Raw genomic sequence first — 22,893 nt, 5'->3', positions numbered from 1 at the left:
TTAGGATATGAAAAATGATTTATATAACAAAATGACACTTCATGTTATCTCTGGGACCTTTTGGATGATAAATCAGAGCAAGATTTCAAAATGTAAGTACACATTTCACCTTCAGAGGTGAATTTATCAAACCTATCACGGTGAAAAAAGTGTTTTGTTGTTAGGAGCTCTCATCAAACAATAGCATGGCATTTTTTCGCAGTAATAGCTACTGTAAATTGGACAGTGCAGTTATATTAACAAGAATTTTAGCATTCAGCCGATATAAGACACTTATATGTACCGACATTTGTTGTTTCTCTACAATCTCTGATCATGACACAAGGCGCTGCATGATTTAGAACTGTCCCGTTGATGGGACGCCTAGACATTTATTAAGTCGAATTACCTTGTAGACCCTGGCAATGGTCAAATAAGACCTTGAAAGACATGTCTTCAGAACATTTGTAGAAGCATTTCTGTACAAACTTCATTGGACTTGGTACTGTAGAACCAAAGATGTACAGTAGCTGAGGTACACGCTGCAGGCAATTGCTGTTCCATAATACATCAAGCTACAGTTACTGTACTTGAAGATTGTAATTCAAAAGGCCAAAGGGGGATAGTATGGAATGTATTGACAGTATTCTGGAGATCATTCCACAAAGGAATTCAAAACCGCAGCACAATTTCCTCGTATCGTGAGCCCGTATAGTTATTTGATATCAAAGACTTTAACCACTGTCACGGTTTTATATTGACGGTTTGCAAATTGTCAGCACACATAAGTTTGCCATCTCACTAACCCAATCAATAAAGGTTTAGATGAAAAACATTTTCTTAAAAAATTCTCACAACCATATTCTCAGACAAATTGGGGACTCAGTTTGTAGTTTAGGATACTGTAAACTTGTTGCTGTATTGATTTGTTATGTATAGTTGAATATTATGAGACAAACTAATATCGTCCTTCATCTCTCTGCCTAGCACAGGCATTTATCACAGTTTTGAAAAGAAGAGACACATGGATTGGCCACATATGCCTTTTAATACAGGTAGGGCATCACTCTACATCATTTCTTCATCTGTCATGTTTATGGATTCTCGTCTGGTCCTAATTACTTGCTGGAGCCATGGAAGAATCAAGCCTTAAGGTCTATTTAAAGATTCTCCCGTTATCCATTTGTCAGAGACACTCCATCTTGTCTCCCTTGCTCTCCAGTTTCTGTGCACTGTCCTTTGGTTTTCATTGGGTCATTATGCTCTCAAGACACGAAGACATACAATGAATTCATAATCAATACAGACTTTGTGACTTAGGCTATCAGTTTCAGTAACACTTTAGTCTCAAAGAGGCTGGTGGGTTTAAAAGTCCATGGTGTCAGATTTAAGCATTTAATTAGTTGGCGAGCTCTTACATTATGATGTACTTTATATTACTACATTAGGTAGTCTTAAAGCTAACCTAAAAGTGTTAGTAAAGTATTTAGTAACAGGGTTGTTGGTATTATGAGCTACCCTTTGATATGAATTATGGTGAGTAACAACAAAGGCGCACTATATTTTAGGAAAGCCGCCATCATGCGTGGATATTTATGTATACATTTATTCTACCTTCTGTTCTCCATGTCTGTTGCCGGTATCATCAGACACATGTTGTAGTGATTCTCAGCAGGATGGGAGCCTTTGAAAATAAAGTATTTATTCACACATTTTCTGGAACTGAAGCCTTGTGAAATGCTACAGGCTTGTCGTTTCTTATGTTCCGCCAACATGCTCCATATCATTTATTGTAAAAGCTCACCTTCTGAGCTATTCAATTTAAATAATTTTAAATGTTGTATAATGTGGCCTATTTAGATGGTATGAAAGCCTTCAGTCCGTTATTACCAAAACAGAGCTCTGACGGTGACTCACAAATTAAACAGTGCACTGAGACGCTGAGTTTTGTCTATGCAGAGTCATAGTAGATGAAAGAAATGTGAGTTAAAACAAGACCAATATTTAGTGCTTGGTTAGAATCCTTAAAGAATTGTTTACAAAATGTTGTGAATACTGGGGTTTAAAGATGTATCTTTCTCATGAACTTTCCCCTTTGCTCTTCATAACACCAATAAATAAAAACAGTATAAAAAGTAATGCTATATAAAAAGTGAACACTGCACATTGTTTAGAGACTCAACCACTATTGGAGACAAATTTAAAATGCAATCTATTCACCAACATTACATACAGTGGCTTGCGAAAGTATTCACCCCCCTTGGCATTTTTCCTATTGTTGCCTTACAACCTGGAATTAAAATAGATTTTTGGTGGTTTGTATCATTTGATTTACACAACATGCCTTCCACTTTGAAGATGCAAAATATTCTTTATTGTGAAACAAGCAAGAAATAAGAAAAAAAACTATTCACACCCCCCCAAAGTCAATACTTTGTAGAGCCACCTTTTGCAGCAATTACAGCTGCAAGTCTCTTGGGGTATGTCTCTATAATTTTTTTGCCCTTTCTTCAAAACAAAACTGCTCCAGCTCCTTCAAGATGGATGGGTTCCACAGGTGTACAGCAATATTTAAGTCATACTACAGATTCTCAATTGGATTGAGATCTGGGCTTTGACTAAACCATTCCAAGACATTTAAATGTTACCCCAAAAACCACTCGAGTGTTGCTTTAGCAGTATGCTTAGGATCATTGTCCTGCTGGAAGGTGAACCTCCGTCCCAGTCTCAAATCTCTGGAAGACTGAAACAGGTTTCCCTCAAGAATTTCCCTGTACTTAGCACCATCGATCATTCCTTCAATTTTGACCAGTTTCCCAGTCCCTGCCAATGAAAAACATCCCCACAGTGGGGGGTGGTATTCTCGGGGTGATGAGAGGTGTTGGGTTTGCGCCAGACATAGTGTTTATCTTGATGGCCAAAAAGCTACATTTTTGACTCAACTCACCAGAGTACCGTCTTCCATATGTTTGGGGAGTCTCCCACATGCCTTTTGGCCAACACTTTAAGCAATGGCATTTTTTCTGGCGACTCTTCTGTAAAGCCCAGCTCTGTGGAGAGTACGACTTAAAAGTGGTCCTATGGATAGATACTCCAATCTCCACTGTGGAGCTGCAAAGCTCCTTCAGGGTTATCTTTGGTCTCTTTGTTGCCTCTCTGATTAATACCCTCCTTGCCTGGTCCATGAGTTTTGGTGGGCAGCCCTCTCTTAGCAGGTTTGTTGTGGTGCCATATTCTTTCAATTTTTTTAATAATGGATATAATGGTGATCTGTCGACTGTTCAAAGTTTCTGATATTTTTTTATAACCCAACCCTGATCTGTACTTCTCCAAAACTTTGTCCCTGACCTGTTTGTAGAGCTCCTTGGTCTTCATGGCACCGCTTGCTTGGTAGTGCCCCTTGCTTAGTGGTGTTGCAGACTCTGGGGCCTTTCAGAACATGTGTATACAGTTGGAAGTTTACATTCACCTTAGCTAAATTCATTTATACTCAGTTTTTCACAATTCCTGACATTTAATCCTAGTAAAAATTATTTGTCTTAGGTCAGTTAGGATCACCACTTTATTTTAATAATGTGAAATGTCAGAATAATAGTAGAGAGAATTATTTATTTCAGCTTTTATTTCTTTCATCAAATTCCCAGTGTGTCAGAAGTTTACTTACATTCAATTAATATTTGGTAGCATTGCCTTTAAATTCTTTAACTTGGGTCAAATGTTTCGGGTAGCCTTCCACAAGTTTCCCACAATAAGTTGGGTAAATTTGGGCCATTCCTCCTGACAGAGCTGGTGTAACTGAGTCAGGTTTGTAGGCCTCCTTGCTCGCACACACTTTTTCAGTTCTGCCCACACATTTTCTATGGGATTGAGGTCAGGGCTTTGTGATGGCCACTCCAATACCTTGACTTTGTTGTCCTTAAGCCATTTTCCACAACTTTGGAAGTATTCTTGGGGTCATTGTCCATGTGGAAGACCCATTTGCGACCAAGCTTTAACTTCCTGACTGATGTCTTTAGATGTTGCTTCAGTATATCCACATAATTTTCTTCCTCATGATGCCATCTATTGTGTGAAGTGCACCAGTCCCTCCTGCAGCAAAGTATCCCCACAACATGATGCTGCCACCCCCGTGCTTCACAGTTGGGATGGTGTTCTTTGGCTTGCAAGCCTCCGCCCTTTTCCTCCAATCATGACGATGGTCATTATGGCCAAACAGTTCTATTTTTGTTTCATCGGACCAAAGGACATTTCTCCAAAAAGTAGTCTGGCTTTCTTTATGGAGGTTTTGGAGCAGTGGCTTCTTCCTTGCTGAGCGGCCTTTCAGGTTACGTCGATATAGGACTCGTTTTGCTGTGAATATAGAGAATTTTGTACCTGTTTCCTCCAGCATCTTCACAAGGTCCTTTGCTGTTGTTCTGGGATTGATTTGCACTTTTAAAAACAAAGTATGTTCATCTCTAGGAGACAGAACGCATCTCCTTCCTGAGTGGTATGACGGCTACGTGTTCCCATGGTGTTTATACTTGTGTGCTATTGTTTCTACAGATGAACATGTTACCTTCAGGTGTTTGGAAATTGCTACCAAGGATGAACCAGACTTGTGGAGGTCTACAATTTTTATTCTGAGGTCTTGGCTGATTTCTTTTGATTTTCCCATGATGTGAAGGAAAGAGGCACTGAGTTTAAAGGTAGGCCTTGAAATACATCCACAGGTACACCTCTCCAATTGACACAAATAATGTCAATTAGCCTATCAGAAGCCTCTAAAGCCATTACATAATTTTCTGGAATTTTCAAGCTGTTTAAAGGCACAGTCAACTTAGTGTATGTAAACTTCTGAACCACTGGAATTGTGATACAGTGAATTGTAAGTGAAATAATCTGTCTGTAAACAATTGTTGGAAAAATTACGTGTCATGCACAAAGTAGATGTCCTAACCGACTTGCCAAAACTTTGTTTGTTAACAAGAAAATTGTGGAGTGATTGAAAAACAAGTTTTAATGACTCCAACCTAAGTGTATGTAAACTTCCGACTTCAACTGTATATACTGAGATCATGTGACAGTTCATGTGACACTTAGATTGCAAACAGGTGGACTTTATTTAACTAATTATGTGACTTCTGAAGGTAATTGGTTGCACCAAATCTTATGTAGGTGCTTCATAGCAAAGGGGTTGAATAAATATGCACGCAACTCTTTTCCGTTGTTTATTTTTGATCGTTTTTTTAAACAAGTAATTTTTCTCACTTCACTTCACCAATTTGGACTATTTTGTGTATGTCCATTACATGAAATCCAAATAAAAATCAATTTAAATTACAGGTTGTAATGCAACATAATAGGAAAAATCCCAAGGGGTATGAATACTTTTGCAAGGCACTGTATACTCATCTCGAATAATCGTTTCACAGTTGGAAAGAAATCCAGACAAAACACATCGCCAAGAAAGAGCCATAAGTGCTACTTGCATTATTATAACATTTCCCAATGTCTCTCGTTGGCCCGAAGCCCAATAGAGGGTCCTGCCAGATTTTCCTGCAGTGATTGAGATTGAACATAGTTTAAACGCCCACAAGAGTGGAAATTCACAGCATACTCACTATTTAGGACACAAGTATGGATATTCTGACACGGACAATGTTTTCCTCCACCATCAACAAAACACCAAACGGAAAGGTGATACCTAGTGAGTTGCACCACTGAATGCGTTCAATCGAAATATGTCTTCCGCTTTTATCCCAACCCCTCTGATGGAATTTGTCGTGGAAGAATGGTGTTGCATCCCTCCAATAGAGTTGTAGAATGTATTCCAAGATGCATTGAAGCTGTTCTGGCTCGTGGTGGCCCAACACCCTATTAAGTAATTTTATGTTGGCGTTTCCTTTATTTTGTCAGTTACTTGTACAAAAAAGTAAACAACTTTATTTTCTGTGAATATTTAAATGGAAAACATTTAACATGCATTATTATAATAATTCTACGTTGTAAATAATTGTACACTGTCAACTGTGGGACCTATATAAGGTCCCACAGTTGACAGTGCATGTCAGAGCAAAAACCAAGCCATGAAGTCAAAGGAATTGTCCGTAGAGCTCCGAGACAGGATTGTGTGAAGGCACAGATCTGGGGAAGGGCACAACACATGTCTGCAATTTTGAAGGTCCCCAAGAACACAGTGGCCTCCATCATTCTTAAATGGAAGAAGTTTGGAACCACCAAGACTCTTCCTAGAGCTGGCCGCCCGGCCAAGCTGAGCAATCGGGGGAGAATGGCCTTGGTCAGGGAGGTGATCAAGAACCCGATTGAAACACTGACAGAGCTCTAGAGTTCCACTGTGGAGATGGGAGAACCTTCCAGAAGGACAACCATCTCTGCAATACTCCACCAATCAGGCCTTTATGGTAGAGTGTCCAGACGGAAGCCACTCCTCAATAAAAGGCCCGCATGTTTTTTAAACCAGGTTTCCAACCAAACATTTTATGCCAGTAAAGTATGTCGGATAAAAAAAATGTCATGACCGGCCTTATGGAAATGTAACATTTGTCTGTAAACTTTCCAAATGTCGAGAAAGAAACATACACTAGACAAGGTGGGATCTTTTTGTGTCAATAAAATGAAATATGCAACAAATGTAGGTGGAAAAGCTATTATGTGCGAATATTGATATATCGAACTGAACTTGGAGTCATGCGATGTGGTCCTCCCACTACGACTCGTCTGCCGGGAAAGCATCCATTTATTAGGCTACAGATTAAATAAGTGATGAACTTCACAGGGTGGTGAAAGTTCAAGGTGCTAAGCTTGATGCACCTTTACAATAAAAATCGAGGGTCTTATTCTGGTGGCATGATCATCGATGCGTGGTTGCCCTTTGACAAATAAAAATAAACTCCCTTTTGTTGATAATTATCTCATCATGTAGGCACTACCCACACTGTATCTGTGAGCTGTTGGCTAGAGCACGTGCCAATACGAGAGTGGCCACACTCGCTATGTAACACTTTTTTTTGTGAGAAAACCATCAGTAGAGTACATGACAATTTAACCGCAAAAGCAATTTTTATGTGCACTACGTTATCATGCACAGCCTTTTATCCACAACAAGTCAATCAGATGGAGAAACATCTCTGGTGGGAAAATGCACATATTGTTTGTATGCATATTTTTTAATATTTGCATGAAAATCAGTTGCCAATTGGATGGAAACCTGCTACTGATATGAAAACATGCCCATTTGAGTTTTGTCAAGGATGCATCATACAATATCTATTGGCAAATTTGTTCCAGACCTGGAAGAAGAAAGTTATTGTTGACCTATTCCAATAAATGTTATTGGTTTGTGTGCTACTACCGTCTATGTCTTTCGTTGGTCAATTCATTATTTGTTCCTGGAAAAACAAGTGTCTCCCTGTGGCATGTCTTGAAATGGAAAAGCTAACAGCTAGCATATTTGTTCCAAAATGTTTGTTTAGACCTGAGGTGTAAGCAAAAGTTCACAATGTGAGCAAGACAAAGGAGCTGATCGTGGACTATAGGAAAAGGATGGCCGAAAAAGGCCCCCATTAATATCGGCCTTTGTCCTTCCGAGTGGCGCAGTGGTCTAAGGAACTGCATCGCAGTGCTAGCTATGCCACTAGAGATTCTGGGTTCGAATCCAGGCTTTGTCGCAGCTAGCCGCGACCTGGAGACCCATGGGGCGGCACACAATTGGCCCAGCGTCGTCTGGGTTAGGGGATGGTTTGGCCGGCAGGGATGTTCTTGTCCCATCGCACACATTGCGACTCCTGTGGCGGGCAGTGCACGCTGACACGGTCGCCAGGTGCACGGTATTTCCTCTGACACATTGGTGCGGCTGGCTTCTGTTGAGTGGGCATTGTGTCAAGAAGCAATGCAGTTTGGTTGGGTTGTGTTTCAGAGGACGCACAGCCCTCGACCTTAGTCTCTCCCGAGTCCATACGGGATTTTCAGTGATGAGACAAGACTGTAACTACCAATAGGACACCATGAAATTGAGGAGAAAAAGGAGTAAAAGAAACCAAAATATCGGCGGGGCTGTAGTGGAGCGGGTCGAGAGTTTCAAGTTCTTTGTTGTCCACATCACCAACAAATGATCATGGTCCAAATGCACCAAGACAGTTGTGAAGAGGGCACAACAACACTTTTTCCCCCTCAGGAGACTGAAGTGATTTAGTATGGGTCCCCAGATCCTCAAATATGTCTACAGCTGCACCATCGAGAACATGCTGACCGGTTGTATCACCGCCTGGTATGGCAACTGCTCGTTATCCGTCCATAAGGCGCTACAGAGGGTAGTGCGTACGGCCCAGCACATCACTGGTGCCAAGCTTCCTGCCATCCAGGACCTATATACTAGGTGATGTCAGAGGAAGGCCAAAAAATGGTCAAAGACTCCAGTCACCCAAGACATACAGTAGACTGTTCTCTCTGCTAATGCATGGCAAGCGGTACCGGAGCACCAAGTCTAGGTCCAAAAGGCTGCTTAACAGCTTCTACCCCCAAGCCATAAGACTGCTGAACCATTAATAAAATGGCCACCCGAACTGTTTAGATTGACACCCCCCTTTGTTTTTACACTGCTGCTACTCGCTCTTTATTATCTATGCATAGTCACTTTACCCCTACCTACGTGTACAAATTACCTCGACTAACCTGTACCCTCGCACATTGACTCGGTACCGGTACCCCCTGTATATAGCCTCATTATAGTTATTTTATTGTGTTATTTTTTATTTTCTATTTTACTTTATTTTATTTAGTCATTATTTTCTTAACTCTATTTCTTGAACTGCATTGTTGGTTAAGTAAGCATTTCACGGTAAGGTCTACAGCTGTTTTATTCGGCGCATGTGACAAATACAATTTTATTTTATTTGAAGGGCTATGAAGGTCTAACAGAGATAAAACTAGATTCAAGAAAAGACAAACAATTTGGAATAAAGGGAGAATAATCAGTCCTCAATCATTGACACCAAACAAGGAATTCACAATTATTCGTGGTGGTGAATGTGATAGGAACACAGTGTGAAAATTCCAACTCACTCAGTGAGAGTGATTGACTGGTGCTACTGTAGAAAGAAATGAACTATATCATGCAAACTTTTAATGATCCTCCTGTAAAAAGACTGAAACCAATTTCCTTTTAAATACTCTATTAAAACCTCTTGCCGCACGGGATCAACAGCCAGCGAAAAAATCAGAGCGCCATATTCAAAACCAAATCTAATAATTTCTGTTTCTCAAACATAGGACTATTTTACACCATTTTATTGATACACTTCTCCTGAATCGAACCACGTTGTCCGATTTCAAAAAGGCTTTACAGCGAAAGCAAAACATTAGATTATGTTAGGAGAGTACATCGACAAAAATAACCACACAGCCATTTTCCAAGCAACTAGCATGCATCACAAATACCCAAAACACAGCTAAATGCAGCACTAACCTTTGACGATCTTCATCAGATGACACTCCTAGGACATCATGTTACACAATACATGCATTTTTTGTTCGATAAAGTTCATATTTATATATAAAAACAGCATTTTACATCGGCGCATGACGTTCAGAAAATATTTTCCCTCAAATACTACCGGTGAACAGCGCCACAGTTTACAAAAATACTTGTCATAAACATTGATACAAAATTAAACTGTCATTCAAAGAATTATAGATGAACATCTCCTTTATGCAAACGCTATGAAAGATTTCAAAAAAGCTTCACGAGGAAAGCACTCTTTGCAAAAATCTGAGTACTGAGCTCAGAAAAATACACTAGGCTATACAGATAGCCGCCATCTTGGAGTCATCTAAAATCATACATTGCATTAGAAATATTCCCTTACCTTTGATCATCTTCATCAGAAGGCACTTCCAGGATTCCCAGGTCCACAACAAATGTTGTTTTGTTCGATAAAGTCCATAATTTATGTCCAAATAACTCCTTGTTGTTCGCGCGTCCAGTAAGCTACTCAAAGTATAGGTAGCGATGTCGCGACAAAAAGTAAAAAAAAGTTGTATATACGTTCGTTCAAACATGTCAAACGTTGTAAAACATCAATCTTTAGGGCCTTCAGAACATGAAGATTCAGTAATATTTCAACCGGACGGTTCCTGTGTCTTGAAAAAGGTTTTGGAACGGGAGGATCCATCCTCATGAACGTGCGCCAAGAAGTGATGTCACCCCCTGCCTCAACAACTTCCCCTCCTTATCATTCGGTCTCTGTTCATCGTAGACGCTTCAAACAACTTTGTAAAGACTGTCGACATCTAGTGGAAGCCGTAGGAAGTGCACAATTATTACTACGTCACTGTGTATTCAATACGAAACGACTTGAAGAGAGCCCATGCATCCAGATTTCCACTTCGTGGTAGGATTTCTCTCAGGTTTTTGCTTGCCATATAAGTTCTGTTATACTCACAGACACCATTCAAACGGTTTTAGAAACTTCAGCGTGTTTTCTATCCAAATCTACTAATAATATGCATATCCTAGCTTCTGAGTTTGAGTAGGAGGCAGTTTAATATGGGCACATTTTTTCCGAAATCGTCAATACTGCCCCCTATCCTTAAGGAGCTGTAAGAGGTTTAAAGCAAATGCATTGTGTTCATGTAACATGATCACTTTTGATTTGATATGCTAATGCCATGAAAATAAACTTTTCTGATCTACTTGTCTCCATGCAGGACTCCCAGTATAAAATCACCGGCCTGATGACATTTAAAGATGCCTCTGCCGTTAGACTTGATCTGATGCATAAACTCTGTCACCCACACGTAAACGCTGTCAGCCACCTGCAATCTAGTAGTTTCAAGCTCACTGAAGAGGCTAACACATGCCTCATATCCTCAGAAGAGGATGCTGCTACCACCTCTCCAGCTCTCGCAGGTGCCATTTTCCAGGATTAAAGCAAGATGAAACTATGGCAAGTCCGTTGTCACTGAGATGGCAGTAACCCGGGACAATGCCTGTCCAAAAGCCGGGCAGGCGAGAGGGAAATGCTCGCATTAAGCCACTGTCCCGCCCTACTCTGCACTTTGCGCAGCCGCCTCCTCCTGTAGAACGTGACGGCACAGCACGCCACATCCATTTAATGGCATCTCCCCTCGAATTTCATTCATTTCTTTTTTTGGTTTTATTTCTTATATGCAAACAGGCCTCAGGCTGTGTATCTTGAAAAACAGAGGCTTTGGCGGAAACATTAGGCACAAGGGGCCTGGGGAGTTGGGTGTGTGCGCATGTATGTAGCAGCAGATTTAAGTGCTGCTGGAGTTTCTGGGACAGGGGCATTTGGGGGTACATTATTTGTTTTGGAAAGGTATAATATAGAGGTTGTGGTAATGACGGAGTCAGAGAGAGCTGAATATCAGTTCTGGTACAGCACAGTGTAGATCATCCACTGAAATGCAGATACAGACACATGCACACAGCTGGGAGGAACATTATCAGACTAAATATGGTGGTTGTACTCTTCCACACAGTGGCAGAAGGGTATATCCCAAAAATACAGTGTGAACTTACTAAATGCAAGCAACCATTGCATTATCGTTGGAAAATGGATGCAGTTTCTAGAAATATTGGTTCATAACATTGTTTTTTGAATGCTGAACTCCAATGTAACATGATTGATGTGGAACAATGTTGAAATAAGGGATACTACTTACAATACAGCCAAACCCAAACTACAGCGGATTCGGCACTGTCCTGGTGAAGTTATGGTATGACATGACATGGCAAGCTCCAACCAGCCACCAGGGGAAACACAAGTGCCTGTTACCATCAAGTAGCAATGGGCATTCTGAGTCTTTTCAGTGAGCCGGCTCATTTGGCTCCGTTCATGTAAAAGAGCAGGCTAATTTGGCTCCTAAATGGCTCCTCGTTCAAAATGCTTAAAAATCTACCTAGAACCATGAAAAAATTGTATCTCCAATGTAAAGCCCAAAAGGTAGGCTACCATTATGTCAGATCGTGAAATGCGGGTTCCATTTTTTCTTCTTCTGGCCAACATATTAATAACCTCTCTGGGATAAGGGGCGGTATTTTCACGTCCGGATGAAAAGTGTGCCCAAAGTAAACTGCCTGCTACTCAGGCCCAGCTAGGATATGCATATTATTAGTAGATTTGGATAGAAAACACTCCGAAGTTTCTAAAACTGTTTGAATAATGTCTGTGAGTATAACAGAACTGATTTGGCAGGCGAAACCCCGAGCACAATCCATCCAGTGAATTCTTTTTTTGGGGTCAATCTGTTTTCCATTGGTTTTCTATGGCAAGCCCGTTTTAATAGAAATATGCTTGCAGTTCCTATAGCTTCCACTAGATGTCAGTCTTTAGAAATTGGTTGATGTTTTTCTTTAGAGAAATGAAGAAGTACGGCTGTTCAGAACGAGGGTCCAGCCGAGTGGACTATACTGTTTTGATGCGCGCTCCAGGTCACATTATTTTTATCTGGTATTGAACACAGTTTATCCCGTCTTAACTTTTATCGATTATTTACGTTTCAAAATACCTAAAGTTGGATTAGGAAAGTTGTTTAAAATGTTTGGACAACGTTTACAGGTAACTTATTAGATATTTTGTAGTCATGCTGGGCGAGTTGGAACCGGTGTTTTTCTGAATCAAACGCGCCAAATAAATGGACATTTTGGAGATATAACGACAGAATTAATCGAACAAAAGGACCATTTGTGATGTTTATGGGACATATTGGAGTGCCAACAGAAGAAGCTCTTCAAAGGTAAGGCATGAATTATATCGTTATTTCTGAGTTTTGTTTCGCGCCTGGTTGAAATCTGATTTTCATGTGTTGGTATGCTGGGCGCTGTTCTCAGATAATTGTATGGTTTGCTTTCGCCGTAAAGCCTTTTTGAAATCTGACATGGTGGCTAGATTAACAAGAAGTTAAGCTTTAATTTGGTGTATTGCACTTATGAATGTATGAAAGTTAAATATTTCGAAATTTTTCAATTTATTTTGCGCTCTGCAGTTTCACCGGATGTTATCAAATCGATCCCGTTAACGGGATTTGATCCATAAGAAGTTTAAGGCCTGCAAAACAAATGATTTTTTACTCACTGAAAAAATCAGCGTGGACCAGATGGACATGCTGTCGCCACTATTTATTGTTTCAACAGTGAGGATTTGTATAATTAGTTTGTAATTTATCTGCAGAAAAATGTTGTTTTGAGCTCAAAAGCAGTGGTAGCAGTATGCAAGTCAGGGAGCCAAATGAATGGCTCTTTCACCGATGCGATTCGGTTCCCGATGTCCACCATAAAGATCTGTTCAAAAAGTGCCATTTGTATGCGAACAAACCATCACTGTAATCAAGGGCTAAAAGCTCGAGCTAAGGCCCTGAACATCGCGGGTTCAATCCCAGTGCTAGGCACTCGTTTTTCTGTTTTAACCCTAACTCTAACCTTACCACTCAGAAGTAATGCCTAAATGTAATTTTAATCCTTTCCCAAACCTTAACCGTAACGACTCGGAATTAATAGCTAAGCTTAAAGGTTGAGTAAGTTAGAATTGCATCCCCAAATGTACCCACATTTTATTATATGTACATTTTGCTTTTAGTAAATGCCATAATGTAGTTATTTTGTGAGATACTTCTCCCTATTAGCTAAAAATATTAATAATTAAAATCCATTTTAGCTGTCGTGCTAGCTCTTCGGTCCAAATCTTGCATTGAATCATCGGAATTTGTTGTACTATGCAGACGTTGCTTCCCTTCCAAGGCACGTGTTGCTAGGCAACTCCATGGACTTGCCCGGGCAGGCCCCTGCTAAAGCCATTGTGAGAAATTTGCTAGCAAACGTTTGTGCTATGAAATAAAATCAATACTGCCCTCTGACCCACAAAACGTATTTGATAGATTCATATTAGACAAAACAAGGAAAGTGAACTTCAAAACGTGATGTCGTTTTATTGGAATCTGCTAACTTCTGAGTAGGCAGCAGCTACTCTTCCTACTCTTCCAGGAAGCTTGACTGACAGCTAACAGATGTCAACACACTCCATAATTAAAATGGCAACACACTCCATAATCTACATACGGCACTGTAATTACAAGGGCAATACGCCACAATCTCAAATGCCTGTAGTTAAGACAAATGTCTCGATTTGGGAATGGGATAGGGAGCAGCGTCTTAAATATAACACCTCAGACACAGCATTAACAACATGAAAGAAATTGCAGAGCTGAAAAGGACATTAGGATTAGGACATTAGGATTACATTTCAGCTTTGTGTTAATATCCCTAATTTTGCCACTTTATTGAGTCAATGACAGTTTACCCTATCATTACCCAAAATCTAACATAGTTTTACTGTTGTGAATTAGTCAATATAATGCTAGTACTGTACAACCATGAAAGGGGCAGTGCAGTTAAAAATGTTTTTCCAGTTTTAATTTTATTTGGTATTTCCACACTGAGGTGGAAATACCACTCTGAAATAATGAAAATTATGATAATGCCCTTTTAGTACAAGAGTTTAAAAAAAATAAGTACCTGCAATTTCAGCTTGTACAGGTGTGATAAAGTTTTTGGCACACAGCATGACATCACAATCTGTTCAGATTATTCTGACCAATCATCTTTTATTTGCATATATAAATGCAATATTTAACGTGTTGGTCTCAGATGAGTATTCCTGTCTGTAAATGAAGCACTTTTGTGGCCCTGCCCAGTCATGTGAGATCCATAGATTAGGGCCTAATGAATTTATTTTCAATTGACTGATTTCCTCATGAACTCAGTAAAATCTTTGAAATTGTTGCATGTTGCATTGATATTTTTGTTCAGTATATTTCAATTTCTATCAACACGTCCATACGACCAGACTGAGCATTTTCATGGCAAAGGAAGCCAAGGGAAATAAATTATAAAAATATATTTGGAGTTATTTTCATGAAATAAACACACACAGTGATTTATTAGACATATAGTGATGATAAAAATATGAAGTGCCTAAGCAAGATGGCCGACTTGCTAAGGCCAGGACCAGATGCAGTCGAATGTGGAGGATGAGGACGGGAGGTTGATAGGTGTCTAGTACAAAAATTGAAAAACGTATTTCAGTAGCTCGGAAGAAATCATGAGGAAGAATGCGTTAAAGTTAAAGAAAAAAACTTTGTGACAAAAGAAGATGTTGAGTGAGATGTACAAAAATAGGAAATTGTGCTACAGCAGTTCAGAAGGTGAAACTGTCAAGAAGAAGATGGAGGCAGGGTCGAGGAAACAAGGAAAAACTCTGGGGAAAGAGAACATGTTGGGTGTCAAATACAAAAATGGAAAGGTGTACTATAGTAGCTCAGAATGTGAAACTGAGGAGAGTTACATGGAGTTTGAAAGAGTTATGTTTCAAAAAATGGAGGAGCGGATTCGGAGCTGCAAGGTGTGGAGGTTGATGTGTCTGTGAAGAGTGGGAAGAAACAAAAGGATGAAAAATATGATTCTGGCCCAGAGGGAGTGAAGTTCTTGGAGAAAATGGATCCTTGCCTTCTGGCTGATCCATATGTGGTGTCAGGTTGGGTGAAGAAGAGTTTGGGGACTGTTGAGTAAGTGAAAGCAACCTGGTCTCAGAGCATTTTGTATTATTCTGTACGTAGATTCAAGACACTCCATTTAGTATGATATGTTATGTTTTGTATGATATGTATTAATTTGTGGATGTCCATCACCTATTTCGTATGATATGTTATGAATTATACACTGAACAAAAATATAAACGCAACATGCAACAATTTCAAAGATTTTACAGAGTTACAGTATGGATATCTATGGATATCACATGACTGGGAATACAGATATGCATCTGTTGGTCACAGATACCTTAACAAAAAGAAAGTTGGGGCGTAGATCAGAAAACATGTCAGTATCTGTTGTGACCACATGCAATGCGACACATCTTCACATAGAGTTGATCCAGCTGTTGATTGTGGCCTGTGGAATGTTGTCCAACTTCTGTTCAATGCACTGTGCAAAGTTCATGGATATTGGCGGGAACTGGAACACGCTGTTGTACACGTCGATCCAGACCATCCCAAATACATTCTTCCATGCAGGCCATGGAAGAACTGGGATATTTTCAGCTTCCAGGAATTGGGTACTGATCCTTGTGACATGGGCCGTGCATTATCATGCTGAAACATGAGGTGATCTCATCACGGTATCTCTGTGCATTCATATTGCCATTGATAAAATGCAATTGTGTTTATTGTCTGTAGCTTATGCCTCCCCATACCATAACTCCCACAATGGGGCACTCTGTTCACAACATTGACATCAGCATACCGCTTGCCTACACAATGCCATACATTCTGTCTGTTATCTGCCCGGCACAGTTGAAACCAGGATTCCTCTGTGAAGAGCACACTTCTCCAGTGTGCCAGTGGCCATTGAAGGTGAGCATTATGCTCACTGAACTCGGTTATGACGACGGACTGCATTCATCAAGACCTCGGTGAGGATGACAAGCACGCAGATGAGCTTCCCTGAGACGGTTTCTTACAGTCACCTTTTCCTGTTGTTTATTAAAATACCTTTAATTGAAATCATACAATTTGGTTTCAATACTTCAAAACCAAATGGTAGGTCCAGGTAGTCACAAAAATACATAGGTGTTAAGTTGTGATTTAAATAATGGAGCGAATTTGGAGCCACAGTTTTTTTTCCCTTTTTGCGAGGATTGGTTTTTAGCGGTATGGTGGGAAAGGACGTGGCGCACCTGAGTGGTGCGCAAGCGCCGCTCCATGAGCGATAGGTGGGATTTCCAACTGCTAAACTCTGCTCACATACTCTGGTCACCGGAAGCTCATTCTTAATAGCAGCAAACCACTGGCAGAATCTGGGTAAATCTTTAGTAGGTAGAACAGGGAATTTCTGCGCTTGTTTATAATTTTCACAGCCAGACAGAACACCACATGGGCATGACGACATTAGTTAAAAAACAAACGTTAAAAAAATGCCTAGATAAGTTCTGAGATTACTGTGTGTTGGTGTCTAAAATTAACAACTCCACATGAACCAAGTTTGTGGGCATGCCCCATCTATCTAGCGGGGCGATATTTGCATTCGCTATGAATGCTCCCCCTCTGGCGCTCGAGGCTGCCAGGCTGCTCATCATTACACACACCTGTCACCATCGTTACGCACACCAGTGCTTCATCGGACTCACCTGGACTCCATCACGTCATTGATTGCCTTCCCTATATCTGTCACTTCCTCAGTTTCATCCCCGTGTCTGCATTGATGTTGTTTTGTTTATCTTGTCCGGACACTGTTTTTGCTTTGTTTCATGTCTATTTATTTATTTCATCCTCATTCTGTACTTGCTTCCCGTCTCCCAGCATCTGTTGTCACGAAACCATTACAGATTCGAACATGCATTGACTCGGGCGGTTGAAGTCCTATTTAATCAATATATATTCTATATATTCTAACTTGTATTGACTCGGGAGGTTGAATACTTATTTAATGAAGATATATTAGCTGACAAAAAATACTATTAAATCCATTTTAATCCTACCTTGTAACACTACAAAATGTGGAAAAAGTCAAGGGGTGTGAATACTTTCTGAAGGCATTGTAGCTAGATAACGAGCTAGATAATTTAAGTGATAATGCCCGAGATGCCGGTGTTTGGAGGATATATTGAAATGGGTGTGGCAAACCGTGCCAATTTATCCTCCAAACACCAGCTTCAAGGGCATTATCACTATTATATAACGGCTTACCAAAATAATCAAATAATGACTGAGATATTTTCATTCATTCCCCCGGGCGGCAGGAAGCCTAGTGGTTAGAGTGTTGGGCCAGTAACCGAAAGGTTGCTGGATTGAATCCCTGTGCTGACAATGTAAAAAATTGCTTGTTCTGCCCCTGAGCAAGGCAGTTAACCCACTGTTCCCTGGTAGGCTGTCATTGTAAATAATAATTTGTTCTTAAAACCTCTTGACGACCCCTTCGAGATAAAATCCCATTAACGGGATTTGTTGGACAACAACCAGTGAGATAGCACAGCGTGAAATTCAAAAAAAAATAATCTCAAAATTAAAATTCAAGTATTATACTGCATTTTAAAGATACTCTACTCGTTAATCCAATCACATTGTCCGATTTCAAAAAGGCTTTACGGTGAAAGCAAAACATTAGATTATTTTTGCATTGCACCTTAGCAAAAAAAAAGAAGCAATTTTCCAAGCATGGATAGCCATCACAAAACCAGATATACAGCTAAAATTAAGCACTAACCTTTGACAATCTTCATCAGATGACACTCCTAGGACATCATGTTAGACAATACATGCATGTTTTGTTCGATCAAGTTTATATTTATATCCAAAAACCCAATTTTTACAATGGCGCGTGACGTTCAGAATATGTTTTCTCTCCATAACAATCGGTGAATAAGCACATTCATTTACAGAAGAACTCATATACGTTGACAAAATTTATAACAATTATTTAAAGAATTAGAGATAATCTACTCCTTTATGCAACCACTTTGTCAGATTTCAAAATAACTTTACGGAAAAAGCACATTGTTCAATATTCTGAGTACAGAACTCAGCCTTCAATGCTAAGCTATACAGTTAGCCTACAACCACGGCGTCGACAAATCTCTAAAAATATGTTCTAAATATTTTCTTACCTTTGCTGATCTTCGGCAGAATGCACTCGGAAGGGGTCCCACTTCCACAAGAAATGTTCATTTGTTCTGCAAAGTCCATCATTTATGTCCAAATACGTCCGTTTTGTTGATCCATCCAGAACACTTTACAGTGCCATGTGGTGGGGACGCAAATCCATAGACGAAATGTTCTAAAGTTCCATTACCGTTTGTAGAAACATGTGAAACGATGTTTACAATCAATCCTTTAGGGTATTTTTTTACGTAAAATTGCGATAATTTTACAACCGGGCAATAGGTATTCATCCCAGAAGAAAAATAACGAACAGCGAAGTCACGTGCATGCGCGTCACGAGACACCTGTCCTCAGACTGGCCACTGATTGACTGAGCCATCATTTTCTGCCCGGTAACAGCTGACGGATGAAACCAGTTCCTAAAGATTGTTGACAGCCAATGGAAGAGTTAGGAGGTGCAACGTAAATCCTATGTCACTGTAGTTTTTCAAGGGATTCAAAAGAAAAACTACATTTCTAATTTCTCCCACTTCCTGATTCAATTTTTCTCAGGTTTTTGCCTCCCATATGAGTTCTGTTATACTCACAGACACCATTCAAACAGTTTTTGAAACTTCAGAGTGTTTTCTATCCAAATCTACTAATAATATGCATATTCTATTTTCTGAGCCAGAGTAGTAACCTGTTTAAATTGGGTATGTTTTTCGTCCGGCCGTGAAAATACTGCCCCCTAGACCCAAGAGGTGTTCTTAACTGACTTGCCTAGTAAAATAAAAACTTTATTATGATGAATATAGTCCCGACACAAATCTAGGGTTGCTACCCAAGCTGGCTGGTTATTTGTTATATCGGTTCATTTGCTAGAGATGCGACCCAGTTGTTCAGTCTTTTTGTTCTGTATCTTTGGATGCAACCCAGTCGTTCGTTCTAAATGTTCCATTGCCAATATTCGCTGGCAATGTTCTTATCCCTTGCTTGCTAGCTAGCCAACTATGGCTAACTTACAGTCATGTCAAAAAGTGCAGCAAAGTAGCAGCATTTGCATGTGTTTAAGCTATTTTCTAGTGACATTTATTTGGATACATCCATAGCAAAATTTACCACAACATCGGACACTCTAGCGGTTGGAGGATTAAATCAATCAACATTTAAATGGACTGGAAAATAACGGTATGTTTTGCGACTAAAGGCACCCTTCTAGCTTGCTGACCACTGATTTTCATTGCAGTTTATGTAAGTTAGGTTTTGAGTCTTCAAAAAAGTAATACAGGTATATAAAGACATTTTGTGCGACACACTGTATTTTGTAAAATTCGACTGTGCGACAGACCACTTATCATTTAATATCCAACTTTTTACCTAAATTATTCATACTCATTTATATGTTAGTATTGAACTGTCATCTACTTTCTCCAAACATAAGATGAATCTGTAAAATAAATTATGAAACATTTGGTTACAACACTGAAGATGTTGGTGAAGAACCATTTTTAAGAGTCTACAGGAGGGTGCACCGGGCTATGCTAGTCAATTATCTAGTAAACACTTCAAGATATGAGGTTCGTGTCTCTTTTTTGAACAAAATTATACTGATATCTTGTAATTTAAGAAAATAGTAAGGTGGCCAGTAACTGGGGACCGTATGCTGATAACATGGGACATATTTTTTTTGCTAAACCACTTATCAGAAAGCTGATAATAGTAGTATTTCCACTGAAATGTCAAACATGCTAATTGCTACATTTTATACGACACCAATAATCACAAAACATTGATGGCTTGATAACAACGCTGTTGAAGGTAATATATTTCTTAAACGCTGTTGAATTTGCCAATAATACAGGGTGCTATGCTAACAATGAGCTAATGAGGCACAATTTTGCCTGGCATAGAAAATGTGCTCACTCGTCAGGGCATTGTTGTTCAGAGGAGCTAGCCAACTACACAGCTAACACAATCACTTCAAACTGAAGCTGGAAACTACTGCACTGCATTTTCGTTTTACCTTTTTTCAATGGACATTTCTTTGTATATATCCATAGAAATGACGCCAGCTGATTCATGATTTCGACTGGCTGAGAAACGCTGCCTGCCTGCCTGTCTGTCTTGTCAAGATTCCCGACAGCTGGAGATTAAATTTGATATTGAAACAATGTTGCAAATGTCGGAGAGAAGGACAGCAAGGTTTATACAAATCTCCTCTGTTGAAAATGAAATGTTAGTCTTAAAGAAATGTGAGATAATGTCTAGATGCTTTTTATAGTGGAGATCAAGTTTATAAAGTGCCTGGTTGGGCTGATGAGACAGTGGACTGCGCCGTCAGATGGAACAGATTAAATAGGCATTTTAACGTCATAGATTTAGCCGGTGGTAACTTGTGGAATAGTCACAGGCTGGAATGCGGTTTTAACCAATCAGCATTCAGGATTAGACACACCCATTGGGTATATTGGATGGTTCGAGACCTGACAGTCTGTACACCATGGGTATGACAAAACATCTATTTTTACTGCTCTAATTACGTTGGTAACCAGTTTATAATAGCAATAAGGCATCTCGGGGGTTTGTGGTATATGGCCAATATACCACAGCTAAGGGCTGTGTCCAAGAACAGTCCATTAGCCGTGGTATATTGGCCATATACCACACCTTCTCGGGCCTTATTGCTTAATTATCTGCCTATGGGTGATCATTATTGACATTCATGGTTATTCCCCAGATGTACAAGTGTCCTCTCACATCATATTTGTATCATTTGTTCCCTTTCTGATCCAGAAAATAACTCACAAAAGCCATGTCTGCAGCTTGTGTTGTTTGCGGTCAGCCATTGTTCTTTTCTTTTTACCCTGAAATGATATCCTTGCATTCTATGACACCGAAAATGATATCTTCACCAAAAAGTAGAAATGATAGGCAAAATGTAGTTTTCGACAAGAATGCTGTTGAGGCTTATTGAATGAAGCCTATTATTTAAGGGATAGGTCACCCAAATTACAACATTACACATTGGTTTCCTTAACCTTGTAATCAGTCTATGGACAATGAATGACAGCAATTCATGCTTTGGTTTAGTTTTCCCAGGCACAATTTCCACATGTAAATCCCATTCATTGGACCAATATTACATTTGTTTGTGCATCATGTACAAATCATCCAGTCACATGGTCCCGTGTTGCTCAGTTGGTAGAGCATGGTGTTTGCAACGCCAGGGTTGTGGGTTTGATTCCCACAGGGGACCAGTATGGGAAAAAAACAAATTATGAAAATGTATGCACTCACTACTGTAAGTCGCTCTGGATAAGAGCATCTGCTAAATGACTGAAATGTAAAAAAAAATGTATGGTTTCAGTGGTGGGTTTAAGGTATGAAAAGTTAACGGTTATGACAATACTGTGTGTGTGTGTGCCTTTGTGTGTGAGCAGCAGGTGTTCCATAGCGATGCTCTCTCTCTGACTGACATTGCCCTGCTGTGCTGACTAACAATAGGAAAACCAACCACTGCAGCTTTCTCTCAATGCCTATCCACAAACCCAAACAGTGAACATCTAAACTACCCTTAATCCCCCAAAGTTTTTTTATAATTAATACGAAAAGTCCCCCACAGGGACCCTTCTCAGTGGCTCCATGGTGATTGCCTACCATTCCTAAGGGTGTTGTATCTATGGTCAGCTACTGGCCTGAAGCCTTTTTGTGACTGCCTCAAGACCCTTGGAGTTGTATAGCCAAATATATTTTCACTCACTTTCTTACCCCCAATGAGAGCAAAACTGTAAATCTGCATTCTAACTATCAGCCCTCTCCCAATCTGTCCTGAAACCTTTTGCATCTCTGAAATCCTGCTCTTTCCACTTGCACTTAAAGTGCTACTCATATTACCCCTGTGTCCTCTGAGAAGCCAATGGATCCAGAGACACTGATTTAGCATGTTTGCTAAAGGCACTGAATCATAAAAAATATGTGTATTTTTTTACTGATGGAATATAAGATGTTATCAGTGTGTGTTTATGGACCTGGAGGAACTTATGCAGTGTTTCAGTCAAAGTGGAATTTGGAGGAGTACCCATGCCTAAAGGCTTAGAAACTTATAGTTACAGTGCATTGATTGACACCAAATGTGTGGCCTTGTGGTTAGAGTGGGCATGGGTACTTTCCGTCCTGTGCTTAGAAGGATGGGGGTTCGATCCCTGGTCATGTCATACCAAAGACTCAAAGAATTGGGACCCAATGCCTCTCTGTTTGACA

This window comes from Salmo trutta, chromosome 20 (assembly GCF_901001165.1).
Source record: "Salmo trutta chromosome 20, fSalTru1.1, whole genome shotgun sequence".
Taxonomy (NCBI): Eukaryota; Metazoa; Chordata; class Actinopteri; order Salmoniformes; family Salmonidae; genus Salmo; species Salmo trutta.
The sequence above is the reverse complement of the archived record's forward strand: the minus strand, read 5'-3'. Positions refer to the sequence as shown.